The following is a 19,153-nucleotide window of genomic DNA, read 5'->3' as shown; positions in this document are numbered from 1 at the left end:
TAGTCTCTTAGGATGCTTTGTATTTCTGCGGTGTCTGTTGTAACTTCTCCTTTTTCACTTCTAACTTTATTGATTTGAGTCCTCTTCCTCTTTTTCTTGATGAGTCTGGCTAATGATTTATCAATTTTGTTTATCTTCTCAAAGAACCAGCTTTTAGTTTTATTGATTTTTACTATTGTTTTCTTTGTTTCTATTTCATTTATTGCTGCTCTGATCTTTATCATTTCTTTCCTTCTGCTAACTTTGGGATTTGTTTGTTTTTCTTTCTCTAGTTCCTTTAGGTGTAAGGTTAGATTGTTTACTTGAGATTTTTCTTGTTTCTTGAGATAGGCTTATATAGCTATAAACTTCCGTCTTAGAACTGCTTTTTCTGAATCCCATAGGTTTTGGATTATCGTGTTTACATTGTCATTTGTCTCTAGGTATTTTTTGATTTCCTCTTTGATTTCTTCAGTGATCTCTTGGTTATATAGTAATGTATTGTTTAGCTTCATGTGTTTGTGCTTTTTACGTTTTTTTTCCCTGTAATTGATTTCTAATCTCATAGCGTTGTGGTCAGAAAATATGCTTGATACGATTTCAATTTTCTTAAATTTCCTGAGGCTTGATTTGTGACCCAAGATGTGATCTATCCTGGAGAATATTCCGTGTGCACTTGAGAAGAAAGTGTAATCTGCTTTTTTTGGATGGAATGTCCTATAAATATCAATTAAATCTTTCTGGTCTATTGTGTCATTTAAAGCTTCTCTTCCTTATTTATTTTCATTTTGGATGATCTGTCCATTGGTGTAAGTGTGGTGTTAAAGTTCCCCACTATTATCGTGTTACTGTCGATTTCCTCTTTTATAGCTGTTAGCAGTTGCCGTATGTATTGAGGTGCTCCTATGTTGGGAGCATATATATTTATAATTGTTATATCTTCTTCTTGGATTGATCCCTTGATCATTATGTAGTGTTCTTCCTTGTCTCTTGTAACGTTCTTTATTTTAAAGCCTATTTTATCTGATATAAGTATAAGTACTCCAGCTTTCTTTTGATTTCCATTTGCATAGAATATCTTTTTCCATCCCCTCACTTTCAGTCTGTATGTGTCCCTAGGTCTGAAGGGGGTCTCTTGTAGACAGCATGTATATGGATCTTGTTTTTGTATCCATTCAGCAAACCTGTATCTTTTGGTTGGAGCATTTAATCCATTCACATTTAAGGTGATTATCGATATGCATGTTCCTATGACCATTTTCTTAATTGTTTTCAGTTTGTTTTTGTAGATCCTTTTATTCTCTTGTGTTTCTCACTTAGAGAAGTTCTTTTAGCATTTGTTGTAGAGCTGGTTTGGTGGGGCTGAAATCTCTTAGCCTTTGCTTGTCTGTAAAGCTTTTGATTTCTTCATCGAATCTGAATGAGATCCTTTCTGGGTAGAGTAATCTTGGTTGTAGTTTCTTCCCTTTCATCTCTTTAAGTATATCATGCCACTCCCTTCTGGCTTGTAGAGTTTCTGCTGAGAAATCAGCTGCTAACCTTATGGGAGTACCCTTGTATGTTATTTGTCGTTTTTCCCTTGCTGCTTTCAATAATTTTTCTTAGTCTTTAATTTTTGTAAATTTGATTAGTATGTGTCTCGACGTGTTTCTCCTTGTGTTTATCCTATATGGGACTCCCTGCCCTTCCTGGACTTGGGTGACTATTTCTTTTCCCATGTTAGGGAAGTTTTTAACTATAATCTCTTCAAATATTTTCTCTGGTCCTTTCTCTCTCTCTTCTCCTTCTGGGACCCCTATAAGGTGAATGTTGTTGTGTTTAATGTTGTCCCAAGGGTCTCCTAGGCTGTCTTCATTTCTTTTCATTCTTTTTTCTTTATTCTGTTCTGCAGCAGTGAATTCCACCATTCTGTCTTCCAGGTCACTTATCTGTTCTTCTGCCTCAGTTATTCTACTATTGATTCCTTCTAGTGTAGTTTTCATGTCAGTTATTGTACTGTTCATCTCTGTTTGTTTGTTCTTTAATTCTAGGTCTTTGTTAAACATTTCTTGCATCTTCTCGATCTTTGCCTCTATTGTTTTTCCAAGGTCCTGGATCATCTTCACTACCATTATTCTGAATTCTTTTTCTGGAAGGTTGCCTATCTCCACTTCCTTTAGTTGTTTTTCTGAGGTTTTATCTTGTTCCTTCATCTGGTACATAGCCCTCTACCTTTTCATCTTGTCTGTCTTTCTGTGTGGATGTGGTTTTTGTTCCACAGGCTTCAGGATTGTAGTTCTTCTTGCTTCTGTGTCTGCCCTCTGGTGGATGAGGCTATCTAAGAGGCTTGATGGGAGGGACGAGTGGGAGGTATAGCTGACTGTTGCTCTGGTGGGAAGAGTTTAGTAAAACTTTAATCCACTTGACTGTTGATGGGTGGGGCTGTGTTCCTTACCTATTGGTTGTTTGGCCTGAGGCAACCCAACACTGGAGCCTACCTGGGCTCTTTGGTGGGGCTAGTGACAGACTCTGGGAGGGCTCACGCCAAGGAGTACTTCCCAGAACTTCTGCTGCCAGTGTCCTTGTCCCCATGGTGAGCCACAGCCCCCCTCCCCCCGCCTCTGCAGGAGACCCTCCAACACTAGCAGGTAGGTCTGGTTCAGTCTCCCCTGGGGTCACTGCTCCTTCCCCTGGGTCCCAATGCACACACCACTTTGTGTGTGCCCTCCAAGAGTGGAGTGTCTGTTTCCCCCAGTCCTATTGAAGTCCTGCAATCAATTCCCACTAGGCTTCAAAGTCTGATTCTCTAGGAATTCCTCCTCCCTTTGCCAGACCCGCAGATTGGGAAGCCTGACATGGGGCTCAGAACTTTCACTCCAGTGGGTGGACTTCTGTGGTATAAGTGTTCTTCAGTCTGTTAGTCACCCACCCAGCAGTCATGGGATTTGATTTTACTGTGGTTGTGCCCCTCCTACCATCTCATTGTGGCTTCTCCTTTGTCTTTGGATGTGGGGTATCTTTTTTGGTGAGTTCCAGTGTTTTCCTGTCGATGATTGTCCAGCAGCTAGTTGTGATTCTGGTGTTCGTGCAAGAGGAAGTGAGAGCACGTCCTTCTACTCCACTATCTTGATTCCCCCCCACCCCAACCTATTATTTCTTATACTGTGTTTGTGTGTGTGTGTGTGTGTGTAGATATAGATATAGATATGCAGGTGCAGATAGATGATAGATAGATAGATTTTAGATAGATAGATAGATAGATAGATATAGTGAGTGAAAGAGTGCGGGGGAGAGAGTTTCTGGATGAAATCACGTATCTTCCATTTTTATTTCTAGTTGGTTATATATGGAATGTTTTTTTAAAAACCTTCTTCTCATTTTATGTATTTCTTAAATATTTATCCCAAGCATACATAATTTTTATAAAATAATAAAGCCATTAATCTAAAAAAGTCATATTTATGAGCACAATTTTTATGAAAATATTCAAGAGATAGCTGGAGATATTAATTGTTCAGATTTGGTAGACAATGAGATCAAATATGTCTTTTAAAAGCCAAATGCTTTATAGTTAGGTAAAGAATTCCTCAAGCATTTTCATTATTACTAATGGTATTTAACTGATTTGATGACATCCTAAAAATATTACATAATTATTTGGAAATATGCAAAAGTGTTTACATAATAATTTTTACCATTGATATTTTGGGCTCTATGGAATAGTAACATGACAGTAATAAATAACACTCTAATCTGTTTTATTTCTTCCAAAATGAAGTGAAATGATTGTCTGTCCTATCAATTTTTTCCTTTTGAATCTCTAGCAAAAGAAGAGAATTTATCATCTATTGAAAGATCATTGAAAAAGGAAATTGAAAGAGATAGAAATATAATTTTAGTTTTTTCTCATTTGTTTGACTTTTATTATAAAATACATGACTAACACTTGAGACGTGGCATGTCGTTTTCAACAACGGTACAAATTCTATTGATTAAAAAATATACTAACTAAAAAAAAAAGAAGAAGAAGAATGTTGTTGTAATGAGACAGAGAGAGTAAAAGAGAGATTGCACTTTTTCTACTCTTTATCCTGTGGAAAGGGAACATTTTGTTCCTGATACACATTTTTAAATCCCCTTGGCAATCATTCTCTCATGGGTAATCTACCAACATTCCAACATTTTATGGTCTTCAATACTCTCCAAAAGAAACAGATTCCTTTAAACCATTATGTTCTTCAAAAGAGGTTGCCTTTCCACAGTCCCCTGCTTGGCTTTGGATGCAGTTAAAACAAGATAAATGGGGAGAGAATTTAGGACGACTGATCAGATGCACCTGTTAAAGCCAAACCAGAAGGTCCCCTGCCGGCTCTCTAGTCCACGTGGTTCATCATCAGATTATTTTACTGTCCTGCCTAAAATCTTCCTATTGCTTGTCCTGACTTTTAGAATAGAGTCAAATTTTACCAGAGCCCACAGAGCCCTACACCATATTGCCCCTGACTACTTTTCCTACATCGTCTTTACAGCCTGTTTCACTAGAACCCAGCTACTTAATTTTCTTCCACTTCCACAGGTGATCAATCTTGTTCCTGCCCCTAGCTTTTCACACTTGGGGCCCCTCTGCTTGGAGCAGGTTCCCTCAAATTTCCACATGCCTAACTGCTTTGCATATATCAGGTTTTGGAATAGATACGCCTCCTCAAGGATGCCTCTTCTATCTCTATACCTAAAATACTGCATTCTCCATTATTCCCATATTCCACTACCCACCTTTATTTTCTTTATAACTCTGAAAAGCATTTGAAATGTTATCATTTTAAACATTTGTCTACATGTTTCCATGCTGCCTTCCTCCAGTAGAAAAGAAGCTCCATGAGAATAGGGACTTTGCTTGTGTTGTTTACTTATCACCTGGTATGTGCCCAGCAAATAAATAAATGAATGAAAAGAAACAGAAAAAGCAAACAACCTCTCTGTCAATCTTAACCTGAACATACTCTCTGAAAGTCTGAGGAGTTGTTATCACCCTGAGGTGTTATGTGTGTGAATTTATATAAAACAGGCTTTTAGTTAATTTTATGAAACATATCTGTGTTAAGATAAGGTTTTTCTATCTACTCTTACTTATATCTAATGCCCTTTGATTACCATAAAAAGTTCTTTATTTACTATATACATGTCACTTGTTTACTGATCATATTTAACTATATACTCAATGTACCATTTTTACAATTACTTAATATGTCAATGATATTAAAGAAAATATAAATATTGTCCCAAGGTACACTGGCTATTAAGAAAGAATATAATTAAAAGCAAAGGTTGAAATGGAGTGTATAAGAGGAAAGGGACACACATAGTAATATTTCTATTTTGTCTCACTATGCTTATACTTTCAGATAAATAAACATATATGTATATACATACATATATGCAGACCTATGAACATTATATAAAAGCATTAAATGGAGTCAAGTGATTTAAGAAAAACATTAATATTTTTGGTATCTAGTCAGGGTTTTTAAATGTTTTATCTTTATATATCTAGATAATTTTAAATGACGCCAAAAGCAGTTTTGTAGGAGAAAAAATAAATCAGCTCCTTTTCTGACTTGGAGATGTTCTGTATATTAATTACAGAAATCATCATTAAATATCTTTTAATGTTGATTAGTACAATGTGATTGGTGACACTCTATGTTGTCAGTAATTCAGATATGAAATGGAAGAGATAAACATTTAATTTGACCCTATTTGCAGCCATCAACAGAGCACAAGATTGCTCCTTATTTTTTCCCTCCAACCTCTAATACCTTGAGGAACTCAGAAGATTAGACCAAAGAAAGACACTAGGGAGCCAACCTGAGGTCAAAGATAGTCTCTGTACAAGTGAGCTAAGAATAGCACATGGTGGCCTTTCAAAGTTGGTCTTTTTGGTTTTCTTATCCTTTTTAATAAGAATGAAAGAGTTTAATTTATCATTTATAGTTCTCTCTCTCTCTCTCTCTGTGGCTATGTTTCTAATGGCACCCTCACCAGCACCCAATCCAGCCAGCCTTTGCAAAAATGGGACATATGGTCCAGATGGAGGTATAGCTCCTTCCTTTCACTCAGAATTTGCTCTCCTCTGGGACTCCTGATTCCTATCTGGACTTTGCCTCTGCTTCTCCAGGTTGCCACCTGAGAGGGACTGCTCACCTGACTCTTGAGCTCTGCATTGCCTCCAGACACATCTTTGCATCAGGACTGTCCCCATGCCCTGCAGTCTAAGGCCAGGTTCAGCTGACAAGTCCAGCAAGAGTTCACTGCTCTTTAGAGAGGAAATATCAGTCCTAGTCAAACCCTTCACTAAGGTAATGAAATCAGAAAATTTTAAAGTAAGCAATTATTGCTACTATTTAGGAAAACAATAGCAGTTAGCCCAATTCATCCTTCAGATCATTGTAGGCTAACTTAGGTAAGTGTCAGTAAAAATGAAGAAGGTGAAATCTGAGCTGAGCTTAAGGAGGGGTAGGCTGAAGTCAAGCATAAAGGAAGAATAATGCATGTCAGATGGAGGCGAATAAATCAGCCAAGGTACAGCATGAGCAAAACACATTCATCGGACAATCTCAGGAGAGCTGCTGCTTTCAAGGTTACACAGGTAGCCTTAGCCAACTTATGAGGCATTTGATGCCAGTTTTTTGATCCTCTTGTGAGTTGGTTTCTGCTTTTTCAAATGATTGTGTGAAGACCACCTGCATCATAATTACCAACTTGCTTCACTGAAAATAGTTGGGACCCATGTAAGCCTGCTATATAAGAATCCTTCAGCTAAAGCTAGGGAATTTGGCTTTGTATCAAGTTCACCAGGTCATTCTTGTTTAAGAACAAGTACCATAGAGTTATCATTTTTAAACTTTTTTTTGTTAACAGTCAACTATCATATGTTGACAAAAGCCTTGTTTGCATGGTGCGTGTGTGTGTGTGTGTGTGTGTGTGTGTGTGTGTGTGTGTCTATATGTGTGTAGCGGGCTCTTGGAATACATGTGCTCTCAGTGCTCAAGAGAAAATCATTGCTGTAATAAACAGGGCAACTCTCCTTAGAGAGGACAGTTATAATGACAGTGGAGGTTTTAGAAGATTAACCAATCATTAGAGTGTGAAATGAATTTGCTTCATACGAGACACACTTTAGATTCAAAGACATAAATTGGTTGAAAGAAAAGGATGAAAAAGATATGCCATGCATATGGTAACAAAATTAAAGATTTTAAAACAAAATTTATTACTAGAGACAATGATGAGTCAATCAAACAAGAACTGCTATATCTAAATACATCAAATATAGCAATTATCAATATAAAGACATATATGCTCCTAACATCAGAGTCCCAAAACAAATAAAGCAAAATCTGACAGAATTGAGGGGAGAAATAGAAAAATTCAACAATAATAACTGGAGACTTCCATGTAATTTCAATAATGTACAGAACAACTAGGTAGAAAATTAGCAAAGGAACAGAAGACTTGAACAACACTGTATACTGACTATATTAAACAAACATCTATAGTACACTTCACCCAACAGGAACAGGCTATACATTCTTCTCAAGTGCACATTGAATATTCTGAGTATAGACCATATATCCAGCCATTAAGCAAGGCTAAATAAATTCAAAGGAATTTAAATCATATAAAATATGTTTTGTGATTACATGGAGTAAAATTAGATGTTAATAAATAGAAAGGAATTTTGGAAGATCACAAGTATATGGAAATTAAGCAACACCCTTCTAAATAAAGATTGGGTAAAATAAGAAATCACAAGAGAAATTTAAAAATAAATCAGGATTTCCCAGGCTGTCCAGTGGTTAAGACTCCATGTTCCCAATGCAGGGGGCACGGGTTCAATCCCTGGTCAGGGAACTAAGATCCTGCATGCTGTAGCCAAAAAAAAAAAAGACTATGAAATCAATAAAAATTAAGATACAGCATACCCTACAGTTATAGGATAAGGTTCAAGTAATGCTTAGAGAGAAATTTATAGCTCTAAACACCTATATTTTTAAAAGAATAAAATTAATAACTAAAATTTCATCCTTAAGGAATTCAAAATAATGCAAACTAAACCCAAGTTGAGGGAAGAAAAAAAATAAAGATTAAAGAAGAAATAAAAGAAATAGGAAATAGAAAAAAAATGAGAAAAATCAATAAAACTAAAATAGGTTCTTTTAAAAGTCGATAAAATTGGCAAGCCTTTAGTTTGACTCAAAGTAAAAAAAAAAAAAAAGAGAGAGAGAGAGAGAGAAGCTTCAAATTACTACTATGAAGAATGAAAATGGGGACATAAATACCAACATCACAGAAGAAAAAAAACTAGCAGGCAGGATGGAAGCAAAAGTTTCCATGGTAACCAGGGAATAAAAAAGTAAGTATAGACTACTCATTTGAGATATTTATTGGTGAAAGAAATTAGTTAATTAGGCAAGAGCTTAGGGAGTGAAGAGTAAAGAAGGGTTTCTGGGAAGAGGGTATATTTTCAAATGTTGTGATTGTTAATTTTATGTGTCAATTTGGCTAAGGGATGCCAAGATTACTGGCAAAACATTATTTCTAGGTATGTCTGCGAGAGTGTGTCAGGAAGAGATTAGCATTTGAATCAGTAGACTGACTAGAGAAGTGTGCTCCCACCAGTGCTGGTGGACATCATCCAATCTGTTGAGGGCCCGAATGGAACAAAGAGGTGGAAAGGAAGTGAAAACTCGCTTTCTCTGCTTGAGCTGAGACATACATCTTCTCCTATTCTCGGACACCACTGTTCCTGGTTCTCAGGCCTTTGGACTCACAACAGGACTTATGCCACTGGGCCCTCTTTCTCAGAACTTTGGACTTAGACTTAGACCATTGGCTTCCCTGGATCGTCAGGCCCTTGGACTAGGACTGAATTACACCACTGGCTTTTCTGGTTCTTCAGCTTGCAGTGGCAGATTGTGGGACTTCTCAACCCCCATAATCACATGAGCCTATTCCTATAACGAATCTCTTATCTGTATCTATGTCTATAGCTATATCCTATTGGTTCTGTTTCTTTGGAGAATCCTGTTAAATACAAATCTTATATTTGGAAGAGATAAATTAGAACAGTTAAGCAAAATATAAGTGGCAATTTACTGGTTCATTAAATTAGAAAGGATAATGGTGGGGTTGAAATCAAGCATCACTGGTTTTAAGAATTTAAACAAGTTCCTCTGTCTCTCTCTCTTTTACTCTCACTCTCTCACCCTCTTCCTTCTTTCTATTTTTCCATACTGTACTTTGTGGAAGGAAATCACTACGCTATATCACTTAAGAGGTGAGGAGTTATGCTCCACCTCCTTGAGGGCAGAATATCTACATAAATTATTTGTATATCTACTAACCCATGTATATACACATAGCAATAAACATTTCTATATGTAACCATATTCTTCTATATTAAGCTAAACATGAGTTCATACCAATGTTTATTCTGCTTATGTTTTATAATACTACAGAATACCTTGAGATTCAGTTGGACACAGAGGATGGAGAAAGGAAAATGCAGATTCTCATGCTCCAGAGCAGTACTAACCAATGGAAAGTTAATGTGAGCCACAAATGTAAGCCACATATATAGTTCTGAATTTTGTTTGGAATTGACATGTACACACTGCTATATTTAAGGTAGATAACCAACAAGGACCTACTGTATAACACAGGGAACTCTGCTCAGTACTCTGTAATAACCTAAATGGGAAAAGAATTTGAAAAAAATAGATACATGTGTATGTATAACTGAATCACTTTGCTGTACACCTGAAACAAACACAGCATTGTTAATCAACTATACTTCAATATAAAATTTAAAAAATTTTAAATAAATAAAAAAGTAAAAGGAAATAATTGAAATGAATTTTATAATATTTTAATTTAATCCAGTATATCAAAAATACTATCACTTCTATATGTGATGCTAGACATGGTTCAAGTGCTCAGTAGCTGCCCGCAGGTAGTAGCTACTGTATAGGACAACATGGCTCCAGGGAAAAATAACAATCGAGATCACTTTCCAACAATGCAGAAAGTGAATTGTATCATTGAGAGCATAAAAATGTTTCAGGGCTTTCTTTCACTTTAATTTAAATTTCTTCTCTAGAATCCTACTCTCAGGTCATATGAAATTGTGATCTTAGGATTTGAGATCTTTTATACTGAACTGAAGAGGGGTCCTTTGTTTGTACTTTGTACTCTTAAGGTTAAAGTAATAGGCATTTCATTTGCTTTTTTTTGTAGGTTTTTCTCTACTAGTTTATTCTGTTTTACAAGTACTGAAGATGATTGTGAAAAAGATGGTGATGGTGGTATAGTTTTGTAATTGCCTCAAATCTCCCCTCACAAAATGTAAAACAATTAGGATAATAAAACAGAAAATACACAGACAATATCTACAGAAAAACTAAGAATTCCCAGTAACTTCAATATGCAAGTGGGTGAGGACAAAAGAAAGATAACAAGAAGACCATTTCCTATATTAACTATGTAGAAGGAAGTGAAGGAGGACTAGACATTCTGGGGGCTCTAAGAGGTGGAGAATTCCAAAATCAGCAGACAAATTTGAGGCTGGTGGCTGAAACAAATGTGGACTTTTGCAGGTTCAAATTCACAGGTAAGAACAAGGCACCCATGGAAGTTCAGATGGTGTTAAATCGGTTGGTTGGCCCCTTATGAACTCTGAAACTTAACCAATTGAAACTCCATTCTAGAAAAACAATCCTGTATTGGGGAGAAACTGCTGAAGATATAATCCAAACTGAGCAAGAAAAAAACACCAGGAAGCAAGGAAAGAGAAAGCCCAGATAAAGGTAAGAGATCTCAGTATGAGGTCGTATTTGTGAACTTACATATAACAATGGAAGAGGAAGCTCTAAGTCTTGAAACTGTGCTGTCCTCATCCACCATCCCTTCCTAAGAGTTCAGTTTAAAAAACCAATTAAATATAAGTAGTAGGAATGAACTTAGTTGAATCACTTAAAAAGTTATTGTAGAAAAAGAAACTAATGAATCGATAAAATAAGTGTACATTAGAAAGGTATGCCCATGCAACAAATACATAATTTAGCCAAAAATGTCAAATCAAGCTAAAAGAAGTTAAGAAATGCTAGAAGCAATAAAAGATCGACACAAACCAGAATTATAAAAACTCATAAGTGAGAATGTAAGATGAACTGAAAAGGAAGAAAATAAAAGAATTAAAAGAAAAAAAATAACTATAGATTTGAAGACCAAATTAGAAAGAACACTAAAGCATATTAAAATAACAACTAATGTAAAAGATAAAAAGAATATAGAAATAAAATTTAAAAACAAGTAATGTGGGCTTCCCTGGTGGCGCAGTGGTTGGGAGTCCGCCTGCCGATGCAGGGGACACGGGTTCGTGCCCCGGTCTGGGAAGATCCCACATGCCGCGGAGCGGCTGGGCCCGTGAGCCATGGCCGCTGAGCCTGCGCGTCCGGAGCCTGTGCTCCGCAACGGGAGAGGTCACAACAGTGAGAGGCCCGCGTACCACAAAAAAAAAAAAAACAAGTAATGAAAGAGATGGAAAGGATTTGAGAGAAAGTGCTAGATAGAGGACAGGTAAAGAAGATCTAATATAAGTACACCAGGAGTCTCTGAAAGTGAAAATCAAACCAATAGTACAGAATAAATACTAAGCATTACAATTTCAGAAAAAAATTCCTAAACATTATAAAAGAGCTTGAAACTATATTTAAAAGGTTATGCCACCTACTGGGGGGAATTGACCCAGAACAGCCAATGTTGCAATATATTTTAATAAAACTATTGACCTGAAAACTAAAGGAAAGAATATTTGGAGAATCCAGGCACAAAGACCAAGTCACTTATAATGAAAAAATAAATAGATTGCAGGCCTTTCCAGATCAGTGTTTTATACTAGAATGCAATGGAGTAACATGTGTAAGATTTTAAGAAAAACATTATTAATAAAGAATTTTTTTCAGATCAAATTGATCTTGTATAAATAGACAAACCATGAGGAAAATGAAATAACATAGGAAATATTATTGCTGAATCTACTTGAGAATAAGCTTCAAATAATCTACTTGAGATTGAGAATAAGCTTTAAAACACAAAAATGACCAGAAATGCACTGGCATAAAGGACTGGTTATGGCCATAGAATCTACATTTACCTGTAGAACAAAGACTAGATAATGATTTTCAGGGAGATGGAATAGTATATGATAGTTATATTCTCTGACAAGGTAGTAACAGTGCAACTACAACAATGTTGTAATAATTGGGACTGTATATAAAATGTAGAACAAGCTCAGTGATTTCAAGTATGTTGCTTGAGATTAGACCACTGGAGATGGAGAAGAGTAGAAGATAGTACTAGTTCATTTTTCTCCTGCATGGGGGGAAAAGATTAATGGTCTCTAAAAAGAGGGTGGGTATGAAGAGTACTGTATAAAAGAATTAATATACAGGGAGTTATTAAGACAAGAAAACAAACCTTTCTAAATATATGATAAAACAAAAAGTAAGAACAAATATATGAAATTGCATTTAAAAGTATATTTATATAAGGCTTCCCTGGTGGCGCAGTGGTTGAGAGTCCACCTGCCAATGCAGGGGACACCGGTTCATGCCCCAGTCCGGGAAGATCCCACATGCCATGGAGCGGCTAGGCCCGTGAGTCATGGCCGCTGGGCCTGCGCGTCCGGAGCCTGTGCTCCGCAACAGGAGAGTCCATAACAGTGAGAGGCCTGCATACAGCAAAAAAAAAAAAAGTATATTTATATAAACATGTAAGTGTATATATATATGAATATATAATCATATAAATATAGTATATTTATATTCATCATATAAAATAATGAAATACAACATTGCAGAACTAAAGCCAAACACATTAATTTTGTCAGCAAACATAAATTGGCAAAACATAGCTATCAAAAGAAAAGGATGTTCAAATTTGTCAACAAAGCAAAATCCAAAAATATGCTATTTACTAGAGATATACCTACAACCAAGAAATTCATAATGATTAAAATGACAGGATGAACAGATATATACCACCATAAAAATATAAAGAAAGCAAAGTTGAAAATTTTTAAATCTGGTGAGATAGCAATCAAAACATTAAAAAAGGCAAAGAAGGATATTTTCTAGTGCTAGTAGCTACGATTTACAACAGAGATTTAATTACTGATATTTATGCATCCAATAGTAAAGAAATTTCATAAGGAAAAAAACCACATGAGTTTGCTGGATAGACAAAAACACAGCTATAATAGGAGATTTTAATATACACCTTTAGGATTGTCATGCCTTCTTTGAGAATTGATCCCTGTATCATAATGTATCCTACTTATCCTTGATAATCTTTATTGTTCTAAAGTCTACTTTGTATGAAATGAATACAACTACTCAAACTTTCCTTTTGTTAGTGCTCTCATATTAGCCTAAACTCAGTTTTCAGCAGTTCATTAAAAAATTCTACCTTAATCTTTCTACCAAATTAGATGGCATTCTATCTGAGGCAAGCAAATGCATGGATCTTGTTTCTCGTTACAGGTGCCTCTACAAATTTCAGGTAAGCTGTCTAACCTGCAACTTTATTTCTCTGGTGGGTGCAAGAAAAGTCATTAATTTGTAGTTTGCCTAGGTTTTCATTTTGTTAGGGTAGAAGCGATGCTCTTTCCAGCTCTGTATATCTCTGAGGTGAAAGTGGAAGCACTCTACTAGGTTTTTTATTTGACTTTAGTGAGATTAGACATCTGATTCGTATGTCTGACAATATGCACGCAACTCTACTTACTCAACAAAGGAGACTTTGGAAGGAGTTGATAAATAATATCCCTTCATCAGGCAAAACCAGGATGCTGAGAGGCTCACCTAGATGCTTATCAAGCACCCCTGTGCCTTAACCTATGTTTGGACTATTTTAAAAGCTGAAAAATCCATTCTTGGTGTTTTCTGGCACAGTATCTTTCCCCCCAACTGGAAATGTGGTTGTCTCTATTATCTGCTCCTTCGTGACCTGGATGGTACATGAGTTGTTAGAAAGGAAGTTACTTGGTCTTTTTTTGTATTTTCCCATCTCCCTTTCTCTGTCATTTGCACATTGAAATTCTGGAAACTTTCTTTCTGTTCACAGATTTTCATGGAAACTGAACATTTGAAGGGACTCAGAGATAATGTATTTCAACTCTTCATTTAGGGATAGGAAAAGGAAGCCTAGGGAATCAAAATGACTCTAGTTTTACAGAAAGAAGGATTGTTGTCATATTACCAGTGATCCAGTTCTCTTTAAAGAGTTCAAATAATCAGGTAGCAGACAGCCCACAAACTGCTATTTAGTATTTATATTTTAAAACATGGTCAGTGAATAAGCATGAAGAAGAAGAAAAAGTATGAAGCATAAGACATGTTAACACCTAGTCTAGCCTGTTGGTTACATGGTTAAAGTACTTCCAAAAATTATCTAAGAGTTTATAAATTTCATCCAATTTTAACATAACTTTTCTTCTATTCGAAAAATATTCTCTTATATCAATATGTGTACAAGGATACTTAATATAACATTACTTGCAAGGGCAAAAAACTGGAAACAATGTGAATACCCTTCAGTATGGAAATAGTTGAATAAATTATTATATATCTCTACTAAGTATGAAACTAGACATTAGAAGAATAATTTAGAACTCATACACTCTAACCCATGGAATATCCAAAAATATTGTTAAATCAAAAGCATAAGTTGCAACAAAATGTGCATAATATATATGAGTTATCTCAGGATTTTTTAAAAACATGATTTGAATGTTTTCCTTCCTTTACTTGATTTGAAATCATTCAAACAGTATTGAAAGTATCTGATCATTAACAAGCTGATAGAATTTCCCTACAGAACCCCCTCGACCTAGTATGTGTTGAACGTTCATTGGGTGGGTGAGCTTTTCTTTCTCTATATTTTCTGCGGTAATTAATCTGTTTAGATTTTCTGTCTTTCCCAAGGCCAATTTTGATAAGTTGTACTTTTCTGGGAATTTCTCCATTTCATCTAGAGTTTCAAATTTACTTGCAAAGTTGTGCAAATTAGTCTCATCATTTTAAAAATTTTCTTTTTTTTGATAGTTATTTTCCACTTGTCATTTCTAATTTTGTGTATTTGTGTCTTAGTTTTATGTTGGTAGGATAGCTAGTGGTTTGTTTGTTTCATTGGTAGCCTCCAAAATGAATTTTCTTTCAGCGAAGTATTTCCAAAAACAAAATGGATGTTTTTCAAATAATTTCCATTTAGATTTATTTATTAGATCTACTATTTTTCTATTTCCAAATTCATTAATTTCTATGTTTATACTTACTAATTTCTTCTGGTTTTTAATTGTTCTCTTCCTACTTTAATTTGTTAAGTCATTAATTTTATTATAGTATATAATAGTTACTTGAATATATTGCTGATTCTAGAACTGAGGCAGTGAAGCTATGAGATGAGCCTGGAGTATCTCGTAGTGCCACAAAGGAATGAAGTATTCAAAAGAAAAAATGATGGGGTGGTGTCAAATAGATACAAGAGCCAATCTGAATGAGATTCTAGTGGCCAAAGAATTTGAGCAATAAAATAAATAACAATAGCATTGTTTTATAACCCAAAGTATAAAATAAATATATATGAGTACATACTGGTATAAATAAATAATTTTAATAAATGAGGAGAAAGGGATAGTTTTTTTTTACAAAAGAATTCCAAATACTGTATATAGATATTACTCTCTCTAGTAGTGGAGCTTAATAATGACCCCCTGGAATGTGAAATGGACCTAGTCATGCACTTCCACAGGATACAGGCAGGAAAAAATAGTAGCCATGCAGTGGAGAAATCTGACAAACACAACCTTAACCGAGTGGTCAAGGTTAATATTATCAATATCATGTTGATACCATATACTCCTAAATATATATATGTGATGAGATGGGTGCTTCTTTTCTGTGGTATTCTTCCAAAATCCACAAACCCAGTCCTCATGAGAAGAACATTAGACAAACCCTAATGAGAAACATTATATAAAATACCTGACTAGTACTGTTCAAAAATGTCAGATCATAAAAAATAAAGGAAGACTGAGAAGTTGTCACAGACCGAAGGAGACTAAGGAGACATCACAGCTAAAGGAAATGTATTATCCTGGATTGGATTCTGGAAATTAGTGGAAAAATGATTAACTAATTGGTTAATAGTAATGTACCAATGTTGATTCCTTAATTTGGACCAAAAGTACTATGATACATAAGATGAATACGATAGACTCAGTGGCTTATAAACAATAGAAATTTAGTTCTCTCAGTTCTGGAGACTAGGAAGTTCAAGATCGAGGTGTCAGCAGATTCTGTGCCTGGTGAGAGCTCCCTTCCTGGCTCACAGACTGTAGTCTTCTCACTGTGTGCTCACATGGCAAAAGGGTGAAGGAGTTCTCTGGGTTTTTTTAATAAGGGCACTAACCCCATTCATGAGGGTTCCACCCTCATGACCTAATAACTTCCCAAAGACCTGCCTCCTAATTCCATCATATTACGAGTTAGGATTTCAACATAATGAATTATGAGGGGATACATTCAGTCTATCACCGATATTAACACTAGGGGAAACAAAGTAAAAAGTATATGAAAACTGTCTATGTTATCTCTGTAACTTTTCTTTATATCTAAAATTATTTCTAAGTAAAAATTTTAAATCTAGAATGGGTTGCAATGGCTTAAGTAAAATGTAGCTTTGTGAATTCAGCCAATGGAAATTCAGATATTAATCCATAGTTTCTTCATTAAGTTATTTATTCATAAATATGTATTGATAATTTAGTGTATGAATAGCATTGTGCTAGGTTATGGATTGTAAAATGACCAAGTTAAAATCCTCAAGGCAACTCATCATCCTTAATAGATATGCTCAGATTCTGTCAAATAAATTTTTGAGGTTTAATTAGGGACAGGGGATTATTTTTGAAAATGTAAGGGAAAAACTGACTCTAAGAGACAGATGCAATACCTGAGTCTTCAGAGAAATCCAACTATTTTTATGTCTTTTAATATGATCTTTTTATTGATGAATTCAAACTACTCTAGCCTTTTAAAATTATTTGATCAGGCAAATATTACTGTCAGAAACTAGCTCAAATCAAAATTATCATGTAACCAGTTAAACTCATTGCATTTGAATATTAATTTCTGCCAATCCATAATCTAATCGTTTCAAAATAATCTGTTTTTTTACCAAGCCTAATGATTTCTCAAGGAATTAAACACTTGGGAAAACATTACAACGTGTTTTGCTGGGTGCAAACTAGCCCTTTAAATCTGTATTTTTCAAAACATTTATAGTGGCCTATGGGTGAGCCATGATATTTTTAAGTATTTCATAATGAAATAGATAGAATATAATAGAGTGCAATACAATATAATACAAAATGGGAATAACCAAATGGCATTTAATACAATAAAGATTGTTTTGTAAAATTTGTTTTAACTTAGATGTATGTGTGGGGTGTGTGTGTGTGTGTGTGTGTGTGTGTGTGTTATGTCCGGATGTAAAATATATTTCTTATATATGGATCAAGAAAAAACAGTTCAAATCTTCTGCTCTTATGCTTTTTTCAGTGTTGTTCCAGGACCAGAGACATAGCATATAGGTCTTATAAGAGGAGTCTTAACAATAAGCAACATGAAGGTAAAGAAAATAAAAAACATCTTCCTTGGGGAATCGGAAAAGGCTTTTTGAAGGAGGTGAGATTTGAACAGAATTCTGAAGAACTCATAATTACATAGAATCCCAATAGGTTGACATACTAGGAAAATGATACTTACTATAGGGTGGCTGGAAAGATGAAGACAAATGCTTCATGTGAATCAGAATCATCTAGATGCTTGTCAAAATGCAGATTTGGGGGCCTTGCACCCAGATATTCTGATTCAATAGATCTGGAGTGTGACCAAGAAATCTGCATTTTTAATAAGCACCTGCTCCATAAAAACACTCCCTGGGATTCTGATTCATGGGCTCCAAACACCCTGCTAGCTTAGAGAAATGAAATTTACAAGAGGTCATTTAGGACAGTTTGACTGAAATAAAGTGAGGGTCCATAAAGGAAAATTTTAGAAGAACAAGCTAGAAAGCCAGATTGAGCTGTGTTGTAAAGGGCTGGGTATTTCGATTTAAAGAGTGTGCACTTTACCTCAAAGCCATAGAGAATACTTTTTATGGAACTGAGAGACACCACCTACAATGATTAATTTGATGTTGGTATTAAAAGAAAGATAAATTGAAAGTGGAAAATTGGTCATAAGCATGTTGAACATCTAAGTATGAGTTAAAAGACCTGGCTTATTGCAGAGGAAGAGCAAATTTTGCACACTTAGAGTGTCTTGGTTTTTACATAAAATATCAAGTTAAGTAAAGTAATAAATTTTCAGATGATAGACTTAATCAGAATGTTTAACCACATATATCAGGTGCATCCGTGACCACTAAAAGAACGGCTAATATTTTGTTCCAGTCGGAATTCAGCATATTATGCTGTCCCTGAGATTTAATAACAATGTTGTCCCCTGCAAAACCTCATTCTGTCCCTTGAAAATAATAATCCATTTTATTCCTAACAAAGTAGGAAAACATTCGGCAATTTTTGATGCATTAAGTTTCAGCAGAATTGACATTAATTTTCAAAATAAACCACCTTTGTATTAGAGAATAATAATTCGTTCCTCATTATATCCATAATGTTTTAATTTAGCCTTAAGTATGCATAAATACAATCTCCAATTTCTGCTTATTTTATCTAAATTATGTGTTTCTGGTAACAAATCTTGCTTGTTCAAAAATGAAAATAAATTAGCATTAATTTTCATATCTTTGAATCCTGATATCTATCTATAAAGTCACTATAATAATCTATTTACTATGGTCTCTGCTCATTTGGAAGAATATAAACGTGTTTCTTCTGCAATGTGAACAACTCAAAAAAAAAACAAAAAACAATGGAAATGAAGCCCAGGTGAACTTCAGAATGTGCTAGATTTTTTTTTTTTAATTTTACTTTTTCACAAAGAAAACTGCATGGGGATGTCTGGAGGCCAGGGTTGTCTTTATAAGGAAATTGAACTTTAAGGAAAAA

General features: G+C 35.0%; 1 long non-coding RNA gene across 1 annotated transcript; it reads left to right on the top strand.

Moving 5' to 3' along the window:
* Positions 1-9,826: 9,826 nt before the first annotated feature.
* On the top strand, positions 9,827-10,807 carry LOC113606161 (uncharacterized). The gene is made up of 2 exons (XR_003427457.1): positions 9,827-10,627; positions 10,725-10,807. It is a non-coding gene; the product is annotated as an uncharacterized LOC113606161 (long non-coding RNA).
* Positions 10,808-19,153: the final 8,346 nt, after the last annotated feature.

Source organism: Aethalodelphis obliquidens, unplaced genomic scaffold (assembly GCF_003676395.1).
Source record: "Aethalodelphis obliquidens isolate GAN/ISIS:26980383/991018 unplaced genomic scaffold, ASM367639v1 scaffold3, whole genome shotgun sequence".
Lineage (NCBI taxonomy): Eukaryota > Metazoa > Chordata > Mammalia > Artiodactyla > Delphinidae > Aethalodelphis > Aethalodelphis obliquidens.
This window is presented reverse-complemented; position numbering and strand designations above follow the sequence as displayed.